Source organism: Symphalangus syndactylus, chromosome 2 (assembly GCF_028878055.3).
Source record: "Symphalangus syndactylus isolate Jambi chromosome 2, NHGRI_mSymSyn1-v2.1_pri, whole genome shotgun sequence".
Lineage (NCBI taxonomy): Eukaryota > Metazoa > Chordata > Mammalia > Primates > Hylobatidae > Symphalangus > Symphalangus syndactylus.
In genome coordinates, this window is record NC_072424.2 from 20,342,186 (window position 1) to 20,367,778 (window position 25,593).

General features: G+C 39.3%; 1 protein-coding gene across 4 annotated transcripts in view; it reads right to left on the minus strand.

Annotated features, from left to right (window-relative positions):
- Nucleotides 1-25,593, minus strand: part of LOC129465521 (uncharacterized) — a 198,263-nt gene that overhangs the window by 133,269 nt on the left and 39,401 nt on the right. For 3 of the 4 annotated variants that reach the window (XR_008651977.2, XR_010117517.1, XR_010117515.1), the window contains one exon: nucleotides 24,607-25,119. The exons of the other annotated variant lie outside the window; for it this stretch is intronic. The gene's annotated coding sequence lies outside the window, so the exon portion shown is untranslated. Of the gene's footprint in view, nucleotides 1-24,606; nucleotides 25,120-25,593 lie in introns of those variants that run through there. 4 annotated transcript variants of the gene reach the window in all.

The window sequence follows — 25,593 nt, forward strand, 5'->3', positions numbered from 1 at the left end:
CTTATGAGAGAAAAGCCACTGGAAACAAAACAAGTCTAAAGCTGTTTCACTTGTTATCATCCCTTCATCACTGGTGACAAATAAAAGAAAAATGGTCAGATATCCCACTCTGTGGTACTTAAGAGTGATGTGAACAATTCCATAGAATAAATGTGTCCAGAGAAGCACAGCTTATTGTTTTCATAGAAAAGGGCATGGAGGGCTCTAGAAATAAACCAGCATAGGGTTGAATTATGGTTCCCCCACTCCAATGGTGGATCTCCAGTAAAGTGATGAACACCTTCTGCAAGTGGAAAATATTCATCACAGTGCATTTCTCCAAGACTCAAATATAAAAAATGCATAAAGCACCAAGAACGATGACTGGCGTGTAGCAGGCCTTTGACCAGCAATGGCATCATCATCCCTATATTGGTACATGGAAGGGGGAAAGTAGGTCCTTTGTAAATAAGTTAGGTGTGCTTATCTGGAGAAAACAAGAAACCTAAGGCCAGATTTGGCAAAATATTTGGAAACTCATCTTAACAGACTATTTTCTTATTACCAAATCATAAAAATTTGGCTGGCTGTTTTTAGAACTGAAATTATTTTAAAACTTTCTAGGTCTTAAGGACTTTTGGGCCATATTTGTTCTTCAAAAAAAATGTAACATGCATATTTCAACAAAACTTCATTGAATGCTTAGCATGTGCAAAGAATTATACTCTGGGACTTACAAGTGCCAATTCTAAAATTATATCGAGGGCAGAGAGCTATTCAACCAAATAAGCGAGGGCTGTAAGCGTGTCTAGATGTTCCATTTAAGGATAGAATAACTAACAAAATTGTCAAGCACATGACTTTTGTGGAAGTCATTGTTCCTGCTTTTGCCTGCCACAGAATAAGGGCAAGATCACTATATATTTAATAAAAATGCTGCAGGATCAGATGAGAATCTCAAGTTAAAGACTACTACATAACTTAACATAGTGAAAAACAAATACAGCATGGTTTTCAAAACAAGGTAAAAAAATCAAAACAGCACAAAATTGGAAATAAATAATTGAATTCATTTCGAAGGAGGCAATCTGAAACAGCAAAGAGCACAGCTTTGAAGTCAGGCATAGTTGGGTTTGAATCCTGTCTGTTGCTCCCTGGTAAGACAAAAGAAAAGTTACTTCTTCCTGGGCCTCATTCTCCTCATCAGTAAATGGAGATAAAAATGACTGCTCCATAGGAATGTTGGGAAGATTAAAGTCGTGCTGAGGATTAGGCTTACTGAGTATCTGGTACAGAGTAAGTGCTCAATGAATGTTGTCAATTTATAAAAATAAGAATTGGTAGCAAAGTTGCTTCATTAAAGGAAGCATTGCACCAATATTTGCATCTAAATAAAGAAAAGCATCTATCTTTATTATTTATGTTGAGGCTTATTTTATGTTTCTATTTTATTTGTGTTAGTGCACATTGTTGACAGTTACAAGGATCTGTTTCAGTGTTTGTTTCATTTCTGTATTTATTTCCTACACACACAGAAGTATATATCCAGAAAGAGAGACTCACATGCTAACCTTTGCGCATGCCACAGCGGAATTTCCTATTAGCGCTTTGCACGAGAAACCAAACTCATCCAAATGTTAGGTCGAAAATACCCTGATAGAGCTCTCCTCTGACATCCTTCCATTTTACACCTGAAAGGAAGTCAGCCTACATTGTTGTTTACTGTAAACCCTGGCAAAGAGTTCGGAATTATCTTAGAAGAAAACATGTTTTTTTTTTTCTTTTCATAGTTTGGGTTTTGTGGAGGACAGCCTCAATGTTCAATGCAATAGCTTCAGCTATTTTTCTTCTGATAGAACTACATCCCCAAGTGTGAGTTAATCTTTACTTCCCCATGGTCCTTGGACAGAAATAGAATGAATAAATCAACAAATCTCATTTTGACCCATTCATTATAACTACCACTTGCACAAACACTTAAACATTAAGGTTACTCAAAAGGAAAAACCCAGTTAACTTGAGGAACAGCTCTATCCATTTTCTTTTCATAACTGGTACCTATTTAATAATAAGAATTAGTAGCTTATTTGTATTTGGGGACAGAGATAAAGGGAGAAATGAGTATGCTAGAGTAATAATGTAATGGGAAAGTTAAAAAAATTACCCCAGGGCCTTTGCTCTGAATAAGCGAGGAATAAATTGCAGACTGCCTTCCTTCTACCTGTGGAGGTTGGTAGACTGGTCAAAAATTGCCTAAGAACACAAACTAGAGCAAATGAGACGGACAAGAAAATTAGAAAACTTCCGTTAATGTTTTGTCTTGCTAAAGGTATGGGATCTTTTGTATAGGAAAACACTTTTCTGGGCTTTCTTTGGTGGTTAAAAGTTTAGAAGGAGACAGTTGATACAAAAGGCCCAGATTACATTACATAATAAAGCTTAAACAATGCAGCACAGAGATGCTTCTCAGAAGCTGGCAAGCAAAGAAGCTCTGGAGAGGTGATTTATCTGGGAGGAGAGGAGAGGGAACACCCAGGCAATGTGGTGATTTTCCAAGCAGACCCCAAGAAGGAAAATGACCAGGGAGACATTCCTAGGAACAGGATGGCATAGGGGCTTTTAAGAAACAATGATGATGCAGTTTAATTTTAAGCTGTTTCTTGTGCACAGGATTACAAGCCCCTCTAATATTTTCAACCTCTATAAATATCTATTTCATGCATCACCCTTGAGTTTGTGGTGCTTTGGAGAATAAAGAAGAGACAGGGACCAAACTTGAGGTTAGGTGGGTAGAAAGAAGATAGCAACCAGAAGAAGCAAAATGAGAATTCAATGGGAGCAGGAATCTGGAGGGAAAACCTAGTGCATTGTGGTTCTATAGGATGCTCAAGAAATGTTCATTGAATGAATGAATGCATGAATGAATGAACTCCTGGAAACTTTGGGACAGGAATGCTTGACTTCCAAGAGCCTGTAGGATGGGAAAGTATTGAGCCATTTATTTGGATATTAATAAAAAGAATGCTCTTAGAAGCTTCTAGTACTTGGGAACATCCAGGCTAAAAATGGCTAAGACCTAGATGTTGGGAAATCATCAATAGGAAGTTGAGGATGATTTAAGGTTGAAGATGAGAAGGATGAGAAGTTGTGATGCCTGTTCTAGCAAACTGTGCTTTGTATTTCTGCATTTTGCGTACTTGTTTTTGGGAGGAAGACGAGGAAAATTTTTCTCAGGTTTTTTAAAAAAACTCTTAATTACATTTAAAAGAGAGAGTCCCACTTCCATTAGTAAGGACAAATACTCGATGACATTTTATTCCTCTCAAACAAAAGTTGTCATCACAAAAAAAAGGTATCATGTGACATCTAAGATAAGGTAAACAGGAGTCATTAAATCTCATAGCCTTGGAGTCACGAGAATTTGGTTGGGCATCTGTTTAAAGTCATAGGGCATTCCATGAAACCATCTAAAAGGAGAGAACATGGAAAAAACAGCTGATTTGTCAACCCAACTTCTTCATAATGACAGAATATATGAAGCTGCCATGTTTGTTCTATATTCTAGAACTATGGTACTTGGCTAACCCCAGGCCACTGGCTCAACAGAATCATGGCATTATGTTCCTTGATTCAATGAACATGATATTCTCAAACTAGCAAACACTGTGTTCTCCACTAAAATTCCCTCAAAGTAAAACATATGCAGGGTGAGATGAATTAATGGCTGACAGTATTAACTATTAAATTCCTAGATTCAAACAATACAATTGCCTAATTTTTACCTATTAAAAGTAAGCAATTGTTGTTTTGCACTCAAAAACTCAGAAGAAAGAAAATAAGACTTCCTTTAGCACTGTAGTTTTCAACCAGGGGCAATTTTATCCACCAGGGGACATTTGGTAATATCTGGAGACAATTTTGGTTGTCATGCTTGAGGGGTTGCTACTGGCATCTAGTGGGTAGAGGCCAGGGAAGATGCTAAACATTCTACTATGCACACAACAGACCCCACAACAAAGAATTATCCCCCCCTTCATGTCAATATTGCTGAGGTTGAGAACCCTGCCTTAGCACTAAACGCTTGAGGTGCTTTCAATCATTCTTCATTTAACAAGCAACATTTACTAAAGCTTACTGTGTGTCTGATGTGGCCCAGGTACTGTGAGTTCAGAGTCCTGCTCTTGAGAAACTCACAGTCTCCAAGGAGAAGCAGGTAAGAATGGAGGCAATTACAAAGAGGAAAATGTGTTAGTAATGGTATATCTGACATATTTTAGTAACACAGAACAGGGAGAGAGAAGTTGACAATGAGAAGTTGAGTGTTTTTAGGAATTGCATTGCTACCATTAATTAATTTATTTATACAACAAAACTTATTAAACAGCCAAAATGTGCCATGCTTAGTGCTATCTGTTCATAATATTGTTCTGTGAGTCCCTGACTTGTAATTTTAGAGGTGGAGGAAGCCAAGCTCTCTAAACACATTTGATTGGAAACTTTATGTCGATAGACACAAAGTGGTTTTCCTTGAACAAAAACAGCGATATTAAAATGAATTTCCTGATCTCCTGGGTTCCTTGGATTGGCCTCAGCACTGCCCAGGATAGGGGCAGAAGATGAAATGGATGCCAATAGGTGGAATGCCAGGTCTCTATCCTCACCTCTGCCACCTCACTTAAACAAAGCAGCTCTGCTTCTTACCTGTGTGTCTATAATGAAGCAAATTGAGAGATCTTTTTTAAAAAAATTTTCAAGTATTGGTTTAAGGAATTCACATTGCCATGTTGGAAATCAAGAATGACACTGATTTGAGTTTTAAGGACAACATATTATAGTGGGAAGGATATGACACAGGCCAGTGGGAAGGCTGAGTGCTAGCTTAACTCTGCTGCTGATGAGTTGAGTGACCTTGGGCAAGGAGTTTTATCTCTCCAGGCCTCAGTTTCTTCATCTGCAAAAGGTAATGATTATTCTAGATCATTTCTGAGGTCACTCTCAGCTGTAAGATGCTGTTATTTATATACTTATTATGTAATTACTACACAGGGTCCACTATTGTGTAATTGTATGAAATAAGCAGACTGAGAAAGTGTTACACACACAAGGGTAAATAAAATCTTTGACCTGAAGGTTAGTTGGAGTGGTGATGGGAGTCCTTTCCAAAGAGAATGGGAACTTCCAATTTGAATCCATGTAGTAAGTTGGCATATAAAAAGTTAAGACTTCCCAGTCTACCAAGTTCAAGGTCTGAGAAGCATCCTTGGATCTTTCATTGTTCTCATTAAACATCCAAATGAAGAAAGAATTCATTTCTCTCAAGGTTACATGTAAAAGCCTAGTTCCCCTTCTCCTTTACCTTGACAGGCTGCATGGCTTCATTAAGTAATACAACTCTGCTTGCAACTGCATTGACTTCAGCATATCAGATAAGCATGTTTCTAATAATGAGAAATATCATCCCTTTCATTAATTCTTTTATTCATTCAGCAAAGATGTATTGAACACTTGCTATGAGCCATATAGGTTGTGCTCTCTTATTCCTATTATCACCCCTTAAAGATGAAGATGGTTTAAAAATGCTGATCACTAGTCCTTCCTACCATCTGTGTTGTCCAGAAGCATTCCATTTTCTGAAACCACAAGTCACTGAACCTTAGCATTGCAACTTTCCCAGCATTTTCCTTTTTTGTGTTTTATAACTCTATGAAGTCACATCTCCCCCAGGCTATTGGAACACAGAGCTCAGCTGAGCCTGAAATCTACTGAGAGAGAAGAAATTAGAAAAGGAGGAGGGGGGAAGTTAATGGCAAAAGCTATTCACATGGCACCACCCCCACAGGTCCAACAGGTTCTGTGATATCCTTACAAGCCTGGTTAGTGAAGCATGCCGCCTCGGGGAGGTACTGGGACAGCCAGTTTCTCTAAAGGCCCTGCCAGGCCAAACTTCCTGGAGAAAAACTCACTATCCATAAAACACATTTTGAGTAACACCAAAGTGCACAGTGACCCATAGCTTTCTTCTTCTGAACAAATTGTTTAAAGACCAAGATGTGTTGGGGGAGATACCGGGCACTGGAGAATTAGCAGCAGGTGCTATTTATAGAGCCACTGTGCTCGGCAGAGGTCCCTCTGCCCAGGGAAAGCCATTAATCTTCCCCCAGCGAAAGAAAAAAGAAGTAATAAACTTAATAATGATTTAGAGTAAAGGAGGGAGAGAAAGCTCAGAGGCTAATACCAAGGTGGATCTAAGCCAAGAGATTAGTTTCTCTCAGTGGAAAACAACATGCACACGCACGCACACACACACAGACACACACACACGCGTGCATGCGCACACACGCACTCTCAGTAATGCAGGCCTGGTTCCCTCCTGCCTCCAAAAAACCGATCACTGCTGCTCCCCCTCTTAAAAAAGCAGTTAAAGGGCTTTTCTTTTTGGGAGGCTGACAGACAAATGTCTCTAAATAGTGCACTGCTGCAAAGAACACTCTAGATATGCCATGCTAAAGCAGAAAGGTAGAGGGATCCAAGGTTTATTAAACATTACAACACTGTCACTCACTGCTATGACAGTGAATTAATTCCTGGGTGATGCCCTTTATCAACAAAAAGTGTCAAGATATATTTTTAAAGCATTCATATTTTAGCATAGTTTAACTCATGTTCCGGTGGGGAGCCTTAATAGGTCATGAGGAGCTTGAGAAAATGATTTCTGTTTACATACATAAAAGAGGGTCCACCAGGTATATCAGCATTCAAATTCCTATTCAGTAAAAGGTATTTTGCGTTAGGAAATTCTCTCTTTCTCTTAGAGTTCTCATGGATTGCAAACATACACTATAAAGAGCAAAATGTGCAAAAAAATAACTTTTTCCTAGGAAAGATGCATGAAAATACATATGCTTCCAAAGGAAGTGACTGTCTTCATTTGGGTCTTTAACGTTCTTGGAGAGTGCCAGTTAGTGGGAAGTATTTTCATTGCAAACAATTCTGCCTTTTTAAATGTTAAGTATCCTTTATTCCTGGACACCAACCAGAGACAATGGAAAGAAAGAAGACCTGGGCATCCAGGCAGAAAACAGTCCTTGTAACGCAGCCAAAGTGAATTTAGAATTCTTGTGTGATACAATGTTAAGGCAGGAGTGTTGAGTAGAAATGTGTAATGAACTCCAAGTGGCTGCCTTTCAGATCTCAAGAGCTGAAACTGACTTGACGCTGGAGACCGCTGCTTCCCCTGCTCAAGTATTCAAGTGACTACGGCACCCAGGAATAACAATGAGAACGGCACAAAGACCACCACTTCAGAATGGCGTTCATGGATGGAGATGGGCCAAGTGTGCAGGGCAACAGACCCCCAAAGCACTTTGTGTGTGACAACTTCAAATTTTTGATAGAACTAGATGTTGAAAAAAAAATTAGGGATAGATGGCAATTGAATAAGTCTATGTCCCTTTGGGGAAGCTCTCAGGATGTAAGAACACTAGAGCTTTCACATTAATATCGCATAATGAGAAGAGCATATTACAGGGTTCTATTAAGTAAAATTTGTCTTATTGGACATAGGGTTGTCAGTTTGTTGACTCAATTCTTAGCTATATGAAAAATATCATCTAATAATTTATTTATGATAATAATGCCTATCATCTCAATTACTGTTCATTATGACACACTTGTAAAGTAGATCTTGCAGGTATTATTATCCCCATTCTGCAACAGGAAAACTGTAGTGTAGAGAATTAAGTGCTCTGTGTGAATAGGGTAGTAGCAGAACCCATGCTGGACCATTTTACTTATCAATATGTCATAGCAAATGTAACGTGGAACACAAAGTCTCTAAATGACTCTGACAGTCTCTAAATATAGTTATAGTGTCACTGGGCCAACTGGTTGGAACACAATGCTAATAAGGTAAAGATAATAGGAACTGTAGGCTGAACTGTAAAAAGGAAAAACCAATCTTGCTCCATTTCATGGCCACAGACCACATCCTAACTCCATTGAGTTACTTCACAAATATATACTCAGGAGTAAAAGTATTTGAGATAGGGCAAGAAGAAAGATAGGCTAGCAAAGACTCCTTATCAAAAATGGGGGAAAGGTTAAAAAATCAAGATAATTTTAGATTATTTATAGGTCAATGATGAATTTTCATAATGGAAGATATCACATCACCGTAAGGTGGCAAACGTATAACTATATTTGAACCTTTCTACCCATATAAGAGGACAGAATACCACATCAAGAATACAGTCACCACCTGCTACCACCCAGATTTTGTGCTTCACACATCCACCAACTTACAGTTACTCTGGTTCTTTGCACTGTCACTACCCAAAGAATGGAATTCACATGAGGCAGAATTGTCTTTGTTCTCCTGTAAGGTGGTTTAGAACTTTCTCCTTCTAAGAGTTTCAACAATGAGAGGAACCCATGACCTAATTTTACAGTTAACATTATAGTGAGACTCCATCTACTTCTAGTCCACAGTGCCATTGACATCCTGTTCCATTTTTCTTTGACAGTTCTTTTATTTTCTGTGTAACGACCAATGCCTCTAATTTGCATTTTCCTGTTTTTGAAAATACCCTTTAAAAAACTTGCTTAGTAAAAAGAAACGTTCCAGAAACTAGTTAATGATGGGAAGAAGCATTTCCATGTTTACTTCCTCTGATAAAAAATGATGTTTCTAAACACATTTTTAAGGGCTATCAATTAACAAGGCACACCCAACTTCCATCATGTGGGTTTTGTTTTGTTGGGTTGTGTTTTGTGGGCTCCTTTGATCTGAAGATGATTCTGAGCAATATGCATTTCACCTACTCAGTTCTGTGTGACACTGGATTCTATTAGCAGGAGAAAGAAAAAGTGGAGAGGGATGAAATGGTAATACACTTTGGATACGAGAATTATATGGAATTACAGAATAGCTTTATTCTAGAAGAAAACCACAATGATGGTTCAAAATAACAACATAATGTATGAAACTTTGACAACTCATTTTTAAAATGTTCTATCTCTTCCTGAAGTATAAAATTAGCTAGAGACAGTGAGCAGATTAGCCTCTATAGTCTTTAGTACTAAGTTACTTAACTGCTATGTGACATTGTGTCAACAAGGTTTTGTGACCACATAAAATGAATAATGTTTTGCATAAAAGTTTTCTCGTTTACTTTTCAGAGTTTCCACCATTGAATTCAGAACAAAAAGTACTTCCTATGATTTGTTTTTGGGTCATTTCTGTGGATATTGGGGGAATCACTAGGCTGGACATGAACATATGACAATTAAAAACACAATATAGGTACTACACTAAGAAGAATTCAACCTAACCGAAAGAAAACAAGCTATTAAAAATCTGGATTCCATCTTAAAAGAATGGCTGAAACTAATGACATTTAATTATTGGTTTAATCTCACAGATTTTGCCATTCTCATGTATACATATCAACATTTGTTTTAGGTGAAAATAAGCAAGATTGCACATGATCATTCAATACTGTAGTTAAGATTTGTTCCAGGGAAAGATTTTTAAAATAAAATCAGTGAAAAATACTATCAAAAAATGCTTATGCTGAAGATATTCTGTCTTTCTTAAAGCAGGGGAAAGTTCATGATGTAGATTTTTTTTTTTTTTTTTTTTTGAGACGGAGTCTCTGTTGCCCAGGCTGGAGTGCAATGGTGCGATCTCAGCTCACTGCAACCTCTGCCTCCTCAATTCAAGCGATTCTCCTGTCTCAGCTTCCAGAGTAGCTGAGATTATAGGTGCCCACCACCACACCCAGCTAATGTTGGTATTTTTAGTAGAGACAGGGTTTCACCATGTTGATCAGGCTGGTCTCGAACTCCTGACCTCAGGTGATCCACTGGCCTCGGCTTCCCAAAGTGATGGGATTACAGGCGTGAGCCATCGTGCCTGGCCAATGTAGATGGTTTTTTATTTTTTATTATTTTTTATTTTTATTTTTTGAGACGGAGTCTTGCTCTGTCCCCCAGGCTGGAGTGCAGTGGCGCGATCTCGGCTCACTGCAAGCTCCGCCTCCCGGGTTCACGCCATCCTCCTGCCTCAGCCTCCCGAGTAGCTGGGACTACAGGCGCCCGCCAACACGTCCGGCTAATTTTTTATATTTTTAGTAGAGACGGGGTTTCACCGTGTTAGCCAGGATGGTCTCGATCTCCTGACCTCGTGATCCGCCTGCCTTGGCCTCCCAAAGTGCTGGGATTACAGGCTTGAGCCACCGCGCCCGGCCTGTAGATGGTTTTTGAATATTCATCTCTGGGTTGTCGTTGAGAGTTTGACATTACAAAGATGAACACCCTGCACAGAAAATGCAGCAACCTCAATGCATACACCTGACCAGGTTGTCGGTCCACCCACACCAACGAACGTTGAGATTGCATCAAGGAAGCCAGGTCCTCTACACAGTATGGCTACTGAGAAGTTATGAAACAGTTCATTTGGCAAAGAAGTGGCCCAGGTTATTCCACTTTGCAATCCTGGCCAGCAGTCCCAACCAGAGGAGCAGGTGCGGTCACATGCATACTGGCAGCACCAGCATTCTTTACGATTTGCCCCCAGTCAAGTGCGTGAGCACCTGTTTGGAAGGCTGATTAATCAGTAATTTAAGGAGATCAAAACCACAAAATTAAAAGACAGAGTTCAATCATATCATGTAATAGAAGGAATGTCCTAATGGCTATGGTGCCCAACACAGGATATAAAGCGAGTGTAAAAGGCAAGATGACCCCTCCTCCACAAACCTGGAGGAAGGGACTTAGTCATTTTATGCCAAAGCCCAGAAGGTTCTCTACTCCAAACCTCCAAACAAAAATAGTTTACGAAGTCTTCCCTGGTGCTGCCGAGTAAGGCTGTCATGCCAGCAAATTGCTAGGATTTACTTTTTTAAAGAACTGCCAGCCAGACATGTCAAAATGCACACAGAGCCTCCTAGCAGGGACACTTCAGATTTCTAATTTGGCAACGGACTCCACTCTTTCCTGACACTGACAGCTGATTCCTGAAAACAGGACTGCTCCACAAAGGCTGCCCGGTTCAGTGAAAGTGAAGAAGGACACCTTCACACAGTCTCTCCTATCGGGGCGGTCCTCAGTTTCAGCACAGCCAAACTGAATAATCATAAAGACAGGGCACCAACTGGTCTCCATCCTATCTGAGGGCCTTCAGCTGCAGTGTGTCTTTGAAATCCATGTGAGGATCACTCTTTGGCAGAGCCTCTCTGCTCACACCCTCTGAAGCTGCGTCCTTTGACCAGGACTCAGTGAAGCAATTTAGGCAACTGCTCTGTTCCCAAGCAGCTTTCAAAGGATGGGAATTGGATCCTGACCCTTTTTCGCCATATATTTATGTCTGGCTAGTGAAGATTCTTTCGCGACTCTGTTGGAACAGACATGATCGCAACAATTCTGAACTTGACTTGATGAATCATGCAGAATATTCACTTGAGTTTTCTTATATGCTCCCCTGAACAATACTACGTCCTTCATAGACTCAAAGACCTCAAAATTTCCCAGTGATGTTACAGGAAGCACTTTTTAAAAATATATTTTGCTCACAACTATATTCTACTGAGATGCACCACAGGTGTCTTTGCTCTGATCACTTTGTACCTATTTTGAATGAGAAACTAGATAAAGAAAGCCTATGAGGAATTACTTGATAATTCTACGTTCAGAAAAAAAAAAATATTTGTTTTCTCTACCTTTAAGAGGTTATTTTCTTCAATTTTTTTTTCTTTAGCAGGGTTGTATTATCCTTTATAATTTCCAGGGAATGTAGAAAACTCCAAGGACTTTCCAAAAATTGTTATTATTATTATTTTTTTGAGACGGAGTCCTGCTCTATTGCCCAGGCTGGAGTGCAGTGGCACGATCTCGGCTCACTGCAAGCTCTGCCTCCCGGGTTCACGCCATTCTCCTGCCTCAACCTCCCAAGTAGCTGGGACTACAGGCACCCGCCACCACGCCAGGCTAATTTTTGTGTGTGTGTGTATTTTTAGTAGAGGGGGTTACACCGTGTTAGCCAGGATGGTCTCGATCTCCTGACCTTGTGATCCACCCGCCTCGGCCTCTCAAAGTGCTGGGATTACAGGCGTGAGCCATCACACTTGGCTAAAAATTATTATTACTACATCCAGATGAGGAAACTGAGGACCTTTTTGTTAAAGGAAGCACAGCCCGCCATTAGCAGAGCTGGGGTGAGATCATGTGAAAATTCATCAGTTTATTATTAAAACCCAGTATAATGTGAGTCTGTCCTCACTGTGATGAGACCAGAGCCCAGCATCCCATCAACCTGGCCCAAAAGTGAGAATTTAGTTGGTGGATAAGAATTTTAGGGCAATTATTTCATAGAAAAACCATAGCCATACACTTCTACAGAAATAGCAAACTCTTCTGCTGGAACATCTCCCTACACTAGATGCTTTGATCTGGCATTTCTCACCTTTATCACTTCCTTAACTCAGTTGCTTTCACTGTCTTTTTGAGATAAGTGACTTTTGTAGTTGGACAATGGGAGATGGTAAGAAAATCAGGAATTAACTAAATAAGTCCAGAAACTGCAGTCCTCAAAATCTATACACACATATACATATTAATTAAAAACCAAGTCAGTATTTAAAAAAATCTGTGTAGCTTCTTAGTAATTGAAACATAACACAAATGAATACACAGCACTCAGCACAGTGTCTTGCACATATTAGTGCTCAGGAAGTAGTTTTAATGAATCTCATTTTAGGGTATAGGATCTTTGCAAGTCTACATGGTGTGTGCATTTGGGGTATCTGGCAACAGCAACGAAAGAGCCCATCTTTCTTTCTCTGAACAGAACTGTAGCTGCTCACGCTGATGTTCTTTTGCTTCTATTAGGTTGGTACAAAAGTAATTATGGTTTTTGCCATTACTTTTGCACCAACCTAATAATTTCATACCATGTCTTTTGCTCATCCCTAGCTAACAAGATCTGCTAGATGGTGTTCGTAAATTTTCATGAAATGAATATAATATTTAAGAAAACTGAGCAATAACATTTTAATGTAAATATTATACATATACTATGTAATAATAATATAAAAGAGAAAGTCATGTTGCAAAAGAGAAAAGCAATGGAACTTATGTTGACTTTAGAGCTGGGTTAAAAGCCACCCTTAGAACCACAATCTGATGATCCTACATTTCCGAATCACTTTGGGGTTCACAGATGTTTCATGATCGTTGGCTTTTAAGGGCGCTTAGTTGTTTCAGCAATGGGAGCCCTGCCGACCCACAGCAGATCCCCTGGGTAGGAGGGGTAAGATTTTTCTGGTCAGAGTAGTTTTGTTCAAAATGGAAAATCCCCTGAGATACACTGATAGGAAATTTTAATATTTTTTAACAATTAGCTTATACAAGTGCTTAAAGTGAAAGCAGGTAGTCCTCAATGCTCCAATATATTGACTGAATTTCTTAATGGAAAAAAAGGAAGAAAAAAATTCCTAATTGTCTCCTGCTAACTGACAAAGCAGTAGCATATGCTGGATGATCAATTTCTTTGCAGTATTGTTGCTCAGGTAGAATTGCCTCTGTCTTTAAAACAGAATACGCATCAACGAAATCATAAACAGGTCACTCACAGCAAGGCAAAGAGGATTGGTTCTAGGGGAGTCTTTTTAAATGACCTTATTTCAAATACTCAGCTTTTATTGACATCTTAGTGTTCTCTCAGCAGACAGAGTAGCTCCTTGAATTGAAAGCCTGCAACTGTTTTTGTGACGGAAATATTGATTTTTTCCTTCTGATATAACTTCACATATCAGACTGAGTTTCACACCCCATATCCATCAATACCAAATAATTTTTAAAGACCCCCTATAGGAGTCATCTGTAGGCCACACACACACACACACACACACACACACATATATATATGTCACAGGTTTTTTTATTCCTAAGACTATACAATAACAAGGAGCATGTCATAATAAAGTTAACATATTTATGTGATACAAAGTTTGCCTCTTTTATACCAGGTGACTTTCCTTCCATGCTGAAAATACCAGGAACTGCCAATCCCATGGGAAGAATGGACATGGGGACCTGAATTTCTCATTTGATTTTTTTTAATTGCATGTTCAGAGAATTTATTATTCTATTTTTTAATTAAAGAAGACCCTTGCTATCAAAATGCTCTCCCACACATCCTTTTGCGCTAGGTAGCAGGAACACAGTTTGAGATGGAAAGAGGCCGCCCAACGTACTTATTAAGGAACTTTCCTGGCGAACCACTGAAAAATATCCTCAAGTGTGACCATCACATCTGCATCAAGTTATGAAAAAAGTAAGGCTTGTTAACCTGCTGTTTGGAAACCAGAACACTTTTATCAGTTCATATAATTGCTAACCCCTTATTCACTGCTCAACGCTGGAGAGTTCTTTACCTCCTAAGATCCCACTAATTGCTGACAGATTTGATTTCTCCCTGACAGCAGGAGTCCTGTTTCTGGCCTTTACATCAAGTAATTGCTTTATTTTTCTCCCTCTACTCTAAAAAACGGAATTCCCTTCTCCCCTGCTTGAACCCCTTTAATGGCTTCTTTCTCTGTTATTAAATCCTTGCCATTTAAATCACATTTAGCGATGTTTTGAATAACTGATTCCAATTACTAAGGCTCTTACCAAGAAGCAGCTGAAAACGCAAGTCATTACTTGCCCACAGACAAGCGGCTACACCTTGCAGCCAAGTCTCTGGTGAACTGTATTGTATTTCTCCTCAGTACGGGGCAATTTATACTCACAGAAGGCTGATGTCCAGCAAAAATACAGCCGCCGGAGCTGTCTGACACTATCATTTGTGCATAATGGATATTAGATTTTATATTTTATAAATAGCCCCGTTCCTTAAAGAAACCATTCCCTTCTTCCCATAGCGGCCGAGAGAGGCCACGTGGAACAACAGCAGAGACGAGTAGTGACCGCCCCATGACCCACCGTTAGGGTGCTCTTCAAAGTCTAATAAAAGCCATGGCTGGGCCCAAACAGAGCGATGGAGCTGCCGCCTCTGCCAGGGACAGCACTCTGCATTGTCAGAATTTGCTTTGACAGTCCACAGTTTGTTTTCCCTTGACGTTGTGGAGTTAGGAAAAAAAAAAAAATCCCTGCCATCTTGTCTTCCCTCTCTTCCCGTGATGTTGAATGTTGCTGTCCTTTTTTTGTTTTCTATTTACTTGGCAAAGGGATGTGTCTGATAAATTTCATGATGCAACCATATTTCTCCTATCATTTCAGGATTTAAGGCGTTGCGTGGATACGATTTCTCAATCCCATTGGCTGTAAGATGACCAAAAACTTTGTTCATTTTGGTAAATTTCATCTGACACAGCGGTTTGGCCTCACTAAAATGAAGTATTTTTCTGCCCCATTTGCATTGATGAAATATGATTTTCTTGGGCATATTTAATGCAGAAGAGCCTCTGTTACCCAGGGTATTTTAGTAGGTATGGCATAATTTATACCTCTTCAGAATTTTATTTTAAACATTGAATAACCAATTAATTGTATAAACACATGTATAATGTGTTGGGTTTCAGTGGTACATCAGGTAATCATGACACAACCTGGCTATCATGGTTACCAGGCAGATCTAACTGAATGAACTGGCAAATGTGAAGGCAGAGCTCACCCTCCTAATTTGATTAACCAACTGTATGTCTCAGCTGTGACTGGGGCTAAGGAAGGTTTCCACTAATTTCCAACTTGAGGTTATCAGCAAAATTGAAATGTTTCTCAATTCTATGTATGACACATAAATGTGAAAAGAGTTTTGTGTGTGGGGCTGTATTCAGGAAGTTTAATGAATGACACCACTATCAAAATAAATTGTTCGTGTGACAATTATCTCATATATTGTGCTGCATTTTTCTCTACTTTTATGGGGGTTCAACAGGGGTATAAGTAAATTCTGTACAAAATAGAGCGATGACTTTTTTTCCTAAATTCATGGAGATTTTGGTTTTCATCTTTTCATTAAAGTAGGCAGTTTAAGAAAGACTTTTGAAACCCATTATTCTATTATTTGATCATCTTCAAAACAGTGACAAAACCACAAATGTCTAGAAGGATGTACATGAGGTGTCAGAATGACTCACGCTGCTTGCCATGTGCCCATGGAGATTCAGGAGAGGCACAGACTCAAAGAAAGAGAGAGAAGCAGCAAATTCACCTGGGATTTTGCATTTTCCATTTCTAAACATTGCCTCTTCAATTATTTATGTTTGATATTTGTGAAAAGTGCTACCTTGGATGGCCCAGAAACCCCAGTCTTTTATTTGTCTGTGGATAAGGATGCCGGAGCAGTGGCACTGCCCATTCTGGAGTTTGGATTATTAATGTGCTTCTAACCTAAAGGCCAGTACCTCATTCCTTCACTACCAGGGTGGTGCTTTTTCATCCACAGAGACAAGAAACTTGTTATGATTCTGAGACTGAGTACATATAGCAGAGATGGCCCAGCCTTTCCCAGCGTCTATTATAAATAGGTAGCCCTCCATTTCTACCCAACACCGTGCCTGTCTTACACCTCCTAGGCTCTTTGTTGAGAAGTCCATTTGCCAAGGGACTACCAAAACCTCAGAGCTTCTCTTAGGAAGGGTCCCAGAGCAGCACCCCAGGGCAAACAGTGTACTGGAAAGGTCGTCAAGACCAAGCAGCTTTTGGGCTTTAAATGCAAACTCATTTTATCAGACAGCTAGGGGGCAGGGAAGAGTCTTATTAGAGCTGTTTCAGTAGTGAGGAAAACAAGATAAATCAGCCAGGCTGTTACAATGACAAAACTGTAATGTAGATTAATGGTCACTATAGTGCTTCAGGGCTCAGAATTTGAAGCCAGAAGGCATATATTTGAAATCTGCTATTTATCAGCTATGTAAACTTGGGCAGGTTACTTAATATCTCTACCTCTATGTCCTAATCTCTAATAGGGATAATTATAATAGCATCTACTTCATAAGATGGAGGATTACATGAATTAAGCTTGGAGAACACTTAGAACATGCTCCTGACATGCTATAAAATCACCAAAAGTACAACTTTCATGAGTCCACACCAGCGCTGCCTCTCCCTGACCATTTCCCCTCCCTGAGTGATATTCCCTTCTGCTTATCTGCTAGTACCACTCAGAGTCCTCCTGTGTTTACTTTCTTTTTTCTTTCCCATCAAAACTCAAGCTCCAAAGCTTTATTTAGTTTAAGGGAGAAAATGTTAGTATCTTGGGTCATTCTTACCAAAGATATTTGTGCATTAATAGGGATATAAAACTAGGACAAATGAAATATAAATGGTGGCCTCTTAGATGGCAGCCAAGAGGTTTGTGGATATAGAGAGATAGAATGGGGTCTTCCCAGAGCTCTGAATTTATGCCATTCAGGGGGCTGCCTCCTCCATGTGTTGAAGGTTACCCTGACTGTAGTACACTCCTTGTGAACAGAGAAAGATGTTTATCTACTACTTTATTTTACAGAACAACCCCAACAGGCCACAGTGCTATTTGATCTGCCTCTCCTGCACTTAGAAAACCCTTTGAGAATGAGATGAAATGGGTGAACTGCTTTCTGGGCATGGAATCAGACTATCTCTCCATTGGTTGAAAAGATGTGACAGCATTCAGATCCTACTCAATGGAACTCTTGACAAGGGTAAAGGACAATTTGCAAAATGCTTTCACTTGCATTTCATTACTACAATTTTACAAATATTTCAGCTTTCCATGTGGCAAAGTTTCATTTTGATCCTGAATGTCTCCACATAGTATCAACAAGGACGGAGGAACGTGTACCTCTTTTCAAAAGACAAGAGGATTTTGATGGAAGTGACATTTTGACGTGTTTAGTCTAGGAGAGGTGCTATGGCCATGAAGGAGCCAGTAATCCACTGTTGTTCCTGAGGACAAGTGAGCCATCCTTCAGGTCTTGGGGAAAGTGACCTGGACTAAGATTCAGGAGACTTGGCTTCCCAGTGATGAATTGGGTGGCCTTTGCAAGGCCTTTCCTTCTGCTCTGAGTCTCCTTAGTCATAAAGAGTTGAACTAAGTGATCTTCACAAGTCCCTTCCATCTTCAACATTTAATGTTTTGAAATTAATCAGTCTTCCATTTCCGGGGATCTAGTTTTGGGTTGCTTAGCCTATTTATTTATGTCTAGGTATTCAGCTAGACAGAGAAACACACTATTATTTAAAACATAATATACAGATATTAAAGATACAAAGTATAATATTATTAAAGAGTATGTTAAATACTCCAAATAATTCTATCAGGCTGTGTGTGTGTATACAGGGTACCTATTCAACCACAGTTATTCACTCTAAGCTAGCTCTACTAAGACCATCCTTGTTTCTCTAGAGCTAGCCTTAGTAAAATACTTAAAGAGTATACGAGGGGAATTCTAAGCTTATCAGAGTAAAGTGCCTCAGAGGTACAATGTTTCCCTAAACATTTGTAGATGTTTACAAGGAGACAAAACTGATGAGACTACTACATCTTTACCTTGGAGTTCTCCAAGGAGACAATTCTTTGTAGCCTTCATCTTTGAAATAAGCTTTAGATCTTATCAGGAAGATACTTTTTTTCTTCAACAGTAATTTTTTTGACTTGAATTTAAAGATAAACCAGATGTATAATATAGCATTCATTATTATTATAATATCACCTGTTATATTTAATACAAATAATAATACAGCATTAGTATTGACCAAAATAGTTGGGCTCTTGAGTGTTTGAAAGTTCTTTATAATCTGGTAAAACTACCATGAAATTCACTTAGAGTATTTTATTTAACAGACCACATCTGTGCCCTTAATGAATAGTAATTAAAACTCACAGCAGCATTCCCCATTAGGTGATAAAGTTATTATACAGACTCTCTAACACAGGTAGGCTTTAGACCATGTAGTCTGCCCTTGTATGTGGATGTCAAACGCAGGAGGAAATGAAGACTTAATTTGAATTTTTCCATTTTTAGAGGACTAGGTACTTTTTTCCAAGTAAGTGTTAAGTCAGGATCAAAATTCTGATTTGATCATTTTCAGTATAGCATGGAGTGGTGGATAAGTACCAGTGGTAGATTCTAGTCCTGCTTCTTTAAATGGTTGTACGATTGGCCTCTGGTAGGACATCTGCCTTCTTAACCTTGGTTCTTCATCTGCAGGACAGGATGGATTAAATCCTGACGAAGATCATGTTTGGCTCTAATAAGCAGTGAATTTCTCCCACCTCAATACTCCTGGCCTCAGCCCCAGGGGCCAGTGGCATTTGCTTGTAGGTTCTGAGCCTCTCATCCTCGCGTATCTTGCCTGGCCTGTGGCTCCTGACTCTTCACCGGGCAATGGATCTTCAACTGCCTCTGTCATCAATGTCTTCTGGGCCCAATCTGCTGTCAATCAGCAGCTCTGACCTACAACTTGCAATGAATTTCTTGGCTATGGTGAGACTTCATGGGTCTGAACACTTTTTATCTTCCCGGTCCTTTCTTTAGTTCCCTTGGTCCCTGGTCCTGCCCCTGCAGGATGTTGCTGTTCCCCAAGATAACCATGATTCTCTCTGCAAGGTGCATCTTGTTCAGCTTCCTCCAGACACTGACTTTGATACAAGGACTCTAATGCAAGTAGTTTATTTGGGAGGTGAAGGAAACAGGAAAAGTGAAGTAGAAAAAACAGACAGGGAGGTAATTTAACCAAAACATGGAGCATTATCAAGCAGGCTATCATGACCATGGTGAATACCTGGACTTTAATGCCAAAGGGAACTCTGGAAGCCAATGGAGAGCATGTGCTCAGCATTACGGCCCTGCTGGGTGAGGCAGCTGGGGTATTTATGCACCAACTCACATCATCATCCAGTGAAAGAGAGGGTTTTTAATTCTCAGGCACTTTCTATCCACACATGCTTAGACAGAGTGGATTCTGCCCACCAGAGAAGACCCTCAGGTAGAGAGGTGCCAGGGTTGGTGACAAAGAGCATGAAGGCCAGTGGTGAGATAGAAGGGATCTGTGCAGGCTCCCCCAGCACACCCGGGGTCAGATAGAGCACGTGGGAGGTCATCGCTTTAAGGATTCTAACCATCATGTAAAAGAACTCAGTGATGAAAGCCATCTGTCAGACTCTTCTGCACCAGCCCATGTCCCAGCTTGGCCACCCTTCCTTTCCTCCCAGCGTCTCTCATTCCTTTAGCTATCTTTCCTTCTTGTGACCTTGCTCTTCCAGCTCCCAAATTATCGCCTCTTTTCTCAGCGGATGACCAGCCTTTGTCCCAGGGCTGAGTTTTCTGCTCCAAATATCTGGCATTTCACTGCCATTTCTGCTTTGGTTCTCTCTGAACTGTCCAGTGATGAGTCAGGAATGGGAACATTCCATTATTTCTCTGACTTTTCCTAGTTTGGCCTCAGATAGGAGTAAGGTCAAAGGGGTCTGATCATGTAATACCTCTTATTTATAGGGCACTTTACAGTTTATAAAGGAATCTCATGGAACCTTATTAAAATGGCATGGAGGTTAGAATCAAAAGCATTGCACTTGCATCTTGGTTCTTTCAGGTACTAACTCTGCCCCGTGATGTTAGACAAGTCATTTCTCCATGATGTGTTGCTTTCCTTGTCTACAAAATTGTAATAATCATGGTGATACCTGTTGTTCTCACTTCCCAGAGGTTGTTGCCAGCTTCAGCATGGCCATGGGCCCCGGAGAACCATCCAGAATTCACTCTATACCTCAGTTATCTGATTTTTCGCAACTTTAGTGTTCACAGCAGCCTTGGGAGAAGGTAAGTGAGATTGTTTTCATTGTTTTAAGGAAACAGAGAAGCTCTTCTGAGTCAACTGCCAGAATCTGTAGTTCTCAAATGCATGCAAAGAATTATTGTAGCTTCACATCAAATCATATTTAGAAGACATTTGTAATGTTACATTCTTGAAGAGAAAAGCAAATGCATGACATTCTTTGAATAAGTACAGTCACAAATCTGAGATCTTGGAACAACTGAGAGAGTATGATACTTGAGTCGTTTAGAAAAAGTTTTACTCTCCGCCTTAAAATTAGCCACATAGTTAACAGGATCAGTCATTTGAGATTCTAAAAAGGATTAATAGGGCTGGCTGAGAAAGCAAGAACTATGTACTTATCTGTTATTGCTCTTTTTTAAAAAAATCTCTCCAATGATTTTTAATTTCCTAGATAGGGGGCAGTCAGCCTTTTGAAGAAACTCATTTATTTCAGCATCACTCTGTGTTGCTAATGTAAACATCTTTAGGGGCTGATTTGGAGGAAGTAGGACAAGATATACAAGACATTTCCATTATTGCCTGGAGGCAATTTGCATCTCTTAAAGATGAAGAGGCAGAGGTTAAACATAAGCTGAAACTCATCATGACTTATATACCATGAGATTTTTTTTATATATCATTTCACCCAAATCCAGTTTTAAAAGTTGAATATGTGATTTTTAAAGTCAAATATCTGCAAAGGAAATTGGACTGACCCGAAACCGCCTTCAGTGTTTAATGGTAAAGGATGTTGTGAAATCTGAAGCAATTTTGTTTTCCATGCACACATTCTTTTTTAGGAAGAAAATCTTTCTTTGCTCCACATTCCTCTTTGTGCCCACAGAAATGCTTGATTTGGTTTGGTATGAGTCAAACAAACTATTCTCATCACAAGCGGAGCAAAGAAAAAAAAGAGCTTTTCATTCAAGTTATGGGTTCTGGAAAAAATTGTGTAAAAGCAGGCTATGTAACCGTAGTTGTTGGCCACTCTTCTATGAGCTATCTGTAGAATAGTTATTTTTTCCTGCACCCAACAGAAAATAAAGGGGCACAAAAAATTCAGCCTATTACAATTTAGGGAATATAGAAAAGTGTTTATAGAACTCCTTTTTTTCCCCTATCCTATGAATGTTCATGCATGTCTATGGAGAATTCTTTCTCTTCTCCTTCCATGCTTCCCCCAAGATTGTGCCCCATCAGCCTAGCAGGTTTAATAGGTGAACTACAAGACAGGAACAAGACAGCGTTAGATATGGTTATATCTAACACTGAATTTCATGTGATGGCATGCACTACCTATTAAATCACATCTATCACTTGTGCTGTGATTTGATTAACATATTCTATAGGAATAATTATGATTCTTAGATCATAGTATTTAAAGGTGGATGTTTAATAAGAAGGAAGTTAAGATGAGACAAAGATAGGAATGGCATGATTAGCTATTCCCTCTACTGCAGATAGCTTCTTAGCAAACGAAAATAAAAATACCATCAATGATCACAGGGAAATCAAACTAAAACCTCCACAAATCCTCATAGAGGTTGTTAAATCCAATCATCCAGGATAACAATTTGGAGAGAATGGAATAACTTCTCCATGCACTAGGACACAATTACGGTCAACTCTGAAGCTCTTTAAAATATTGAGTGTAGCAGGCAAAGCTGGGATATGAAAATGAGAGCTTAAATAGGCCTGAAAAATCAAAGGAGATTGGAACACCAGGGAAGAATCTCATGGTTTAATTGATGGTGGAGTCAGCAGGCCAAGGGAGCTTCGTGAGTTCCACAAAATGACTTGGGAAAATCTCTTAGGATCCTAAATCCAGGAAGAAATGGAAAATGCCATTCTGTCTGCCCACCTGCCTCCAAGCAAGACCACACTAAAACTTTTTAAAAATCCCGTGGAGTATCCACATTGCAATTTAGTAGCATTGTTGTATAAGAAACCTTAAGAAAAATTTTCCCTTCCGATAAACCAACATTGACCTAAAAAGAATTAGTTAACAGCTCTAAAATCATCACTGTTTCTCAGATGGGAGTTGGACAATGAGAACACACGGACACAGGAAGGGGAACATCACACACACTGGGGTTTGTCGGGAGGTAGGGAGTAGGGGAGGGATAGCATTAGGAGAAAAACCTAACGTAGATGATGGGTTGATGGGTGCAGCAAACCACCATGGCACATGTATACCTATGTAACAAATCTGCATGTTCTGCACATGTATCCCAGAACTTAAAGTATAATAAAATAAATAAATACATAAATAATAAAACATTGTACAGAAGGGCCAGCCACCATCATTCGCAATGCCTTTGGAAATGAGTTGTGGATGTTTTGTCATACTGGTTTGAGATCTTGTTGGTAGAAAACACTAACCAACAAGTAAGTATCCAAAGATGAAAAGAGTTTTCCACTATGTTCTGTTTTCATAAAAAAAAAAAAAAGTTTAATAAGTTTCTAAAGGAGAACAGGATGGCCACGTTAGAACACTGCCAAACTTATAAACTTCAACAGTCCCACATACTGAGATGAACAGAAGAATGCATTTCACAAGAAATAAAATACATTTTTCGTCTTCTGGATTTGTTGAAGAAGAAGAAAAAAAAGACCCACATCTGTCCCGAATTTCTTTGAAGAAACTGAATGCCATGCAGTTTTCCTAAGCCAATAGGCTTACCCTTTCTACTGGGTTACCATAGATGGCTTTGTAAAAATAACTTTAATGCTATAATCCAACAAAATCGAGGAGACAAATTGAAAAATCTTCACCTCTACTAACATCTCAGGAATGGAAATAACATTTTTCTCAGATGTAGGAAGAACATCAATATAAGTAATTAAATATTTATAGGGTTGTTCACCAAAGGGTTGCATACAATAAATACAGCATTTTATGCCTTTATAGTATCATTTTAAAAATGGAGATAATCATAGCTATTTCATAGTTCTTATGAAGATCATGTAAATTAATGTGTATAGCTATACAAATACAAGGTGCATTTATTGTTATTCAATTTTATATTAGATTATGGCAGCATAAAGAAATGAGTAACAGCAAGGACTCCTGAGCAATACTCCTAGGGTTCAAATCTTTGCTCTGTTTCTCGCTGTTTAACCTTGGGCAGGTTTCTTAACCTGCTTGTGCCTCTGTTTGCTCATTTGTAAAATGGGGATAATAAGAAAATCTACCTCATCTGGTTGTTATAAGAATTAAGTGAGTTAATATGGGTAAGCACTTAGTGCCTGGCATGTAGTAAGCATGCTATAAATTATTTCTAGTTCTACTATTGTTGCTTCTGCTTCTGCTGCTGTTGTTATTGTTGGTGTTGTTTGTGTCATTGTTCCATTCTAACTGCCTCTCTGGGGACAGGCTGCAGCAACCTAAGTGGCCAAGGTTATAGATGAGGGTGTCTGAAAGTAAATCTCAGGCCTCACATTCTCTGGATTTCTAAGTTGGAGATTAAATGAATGGGACTGCGGTTATCAAGTCCAAAGGGGAGAGGAAAAGAAGGACTATGATTTGAGTCCAGGAAGCTCAGGGAAGCCCATGGGAAGACCCAGTCTGGAAGTGATTCCTGTACCAATGTGGACCAGCAGTGCTTGTGCTTTGTACCTGGTTCCTAAGGCTGCTGTCCAGGGGGTGCCCTGAGGACCTAAGGGCAAGACGCTGGGAACAAATAAAGGCCATCACCTGACCTCCTTCTGAAGGATTTGTTGCTACAAAATAGCAAATATTGAAAATGTTTTAAAGTGACTCCCTAAAATGGCAAGGAAGTTAGAATTTGGTATTCAGATAAATAATGCTTTTTGTGGGTGTAGATACAGCAGTCTTTCCAGATAAGATACACCTTCTGGTCTACCAAGAGACTATGTCAGTGAAGCTAAGAGTGCTGATTCAGTAGAGAGTCTCCAAACCATATTCATAAAGGACTGGATCTGTGTCTGCTTAGCTAATTCAGTAAATGTCGTAGAAAAACCTAAGTAAAATCATTGAAGACATCAGTAAAACAAAGGGGCAGTTGGCTTTATGTAGACAAGAGGTCTGAAGTGTTGATTTTCAACCACTAGCTGTTTTCTGCATGGATAAAAGAGAATATACTTTTCTTGTGCCTGAATATAGGCCTTTCTTCTTTTAGGAGAAGATCACTTGAAAGTTAGTGGTACTGCTTATTTTTACTTTTATTTTACTTTTCTTCTGAGAAAAAGAGTTAGGGAGAAATTTCCCTTGGATAGTGTCTCTCAAACTTTAGCCAGCTTTAGAAATGTCCAGGGTACTTGTTTAAAAATGCAGATTTCTGGGCCTCACACTATGAATAAATTAACATCTTTGACCTGTGGGGGAAAAGCAAAAAGGTACATAAAAACATTAAGATAACAAATGTCTTTCAGAAAAATTAATGATATGTGGACTATGCCTCTTCATTTACAAAGTTAGAAAAGGAGTTGTGAAATATGTGTCAGATTTTTTGATACAACTATCTCCAAATCTAGTTCCAAAATTTCACTCCATATCAGTCTTTTTTGTTTATTATATTTTATTATGTTTTTGATTATATATTTTGTTTTTCTTATAATATAGACTTAATTTGTTTCTAAAGAAGGGCATAGTTTTTTGTTTGTTTGTTTGTTTTGTTTTTTTGAGACGGAGTCTTGCTCTGTCACCCAGGCTGGAGTGCAGTGGTGTGATCTCAGCTCACTGCAAGTTCCGCCTCCCGGGTTCACGCCATTCTCCTGCCTCAGCCTCCCAAGTAGCTGGGTCTACAGGCGCCTGCCACCGCGCCCGGCTAATTTTTTGTATTTTTAGTG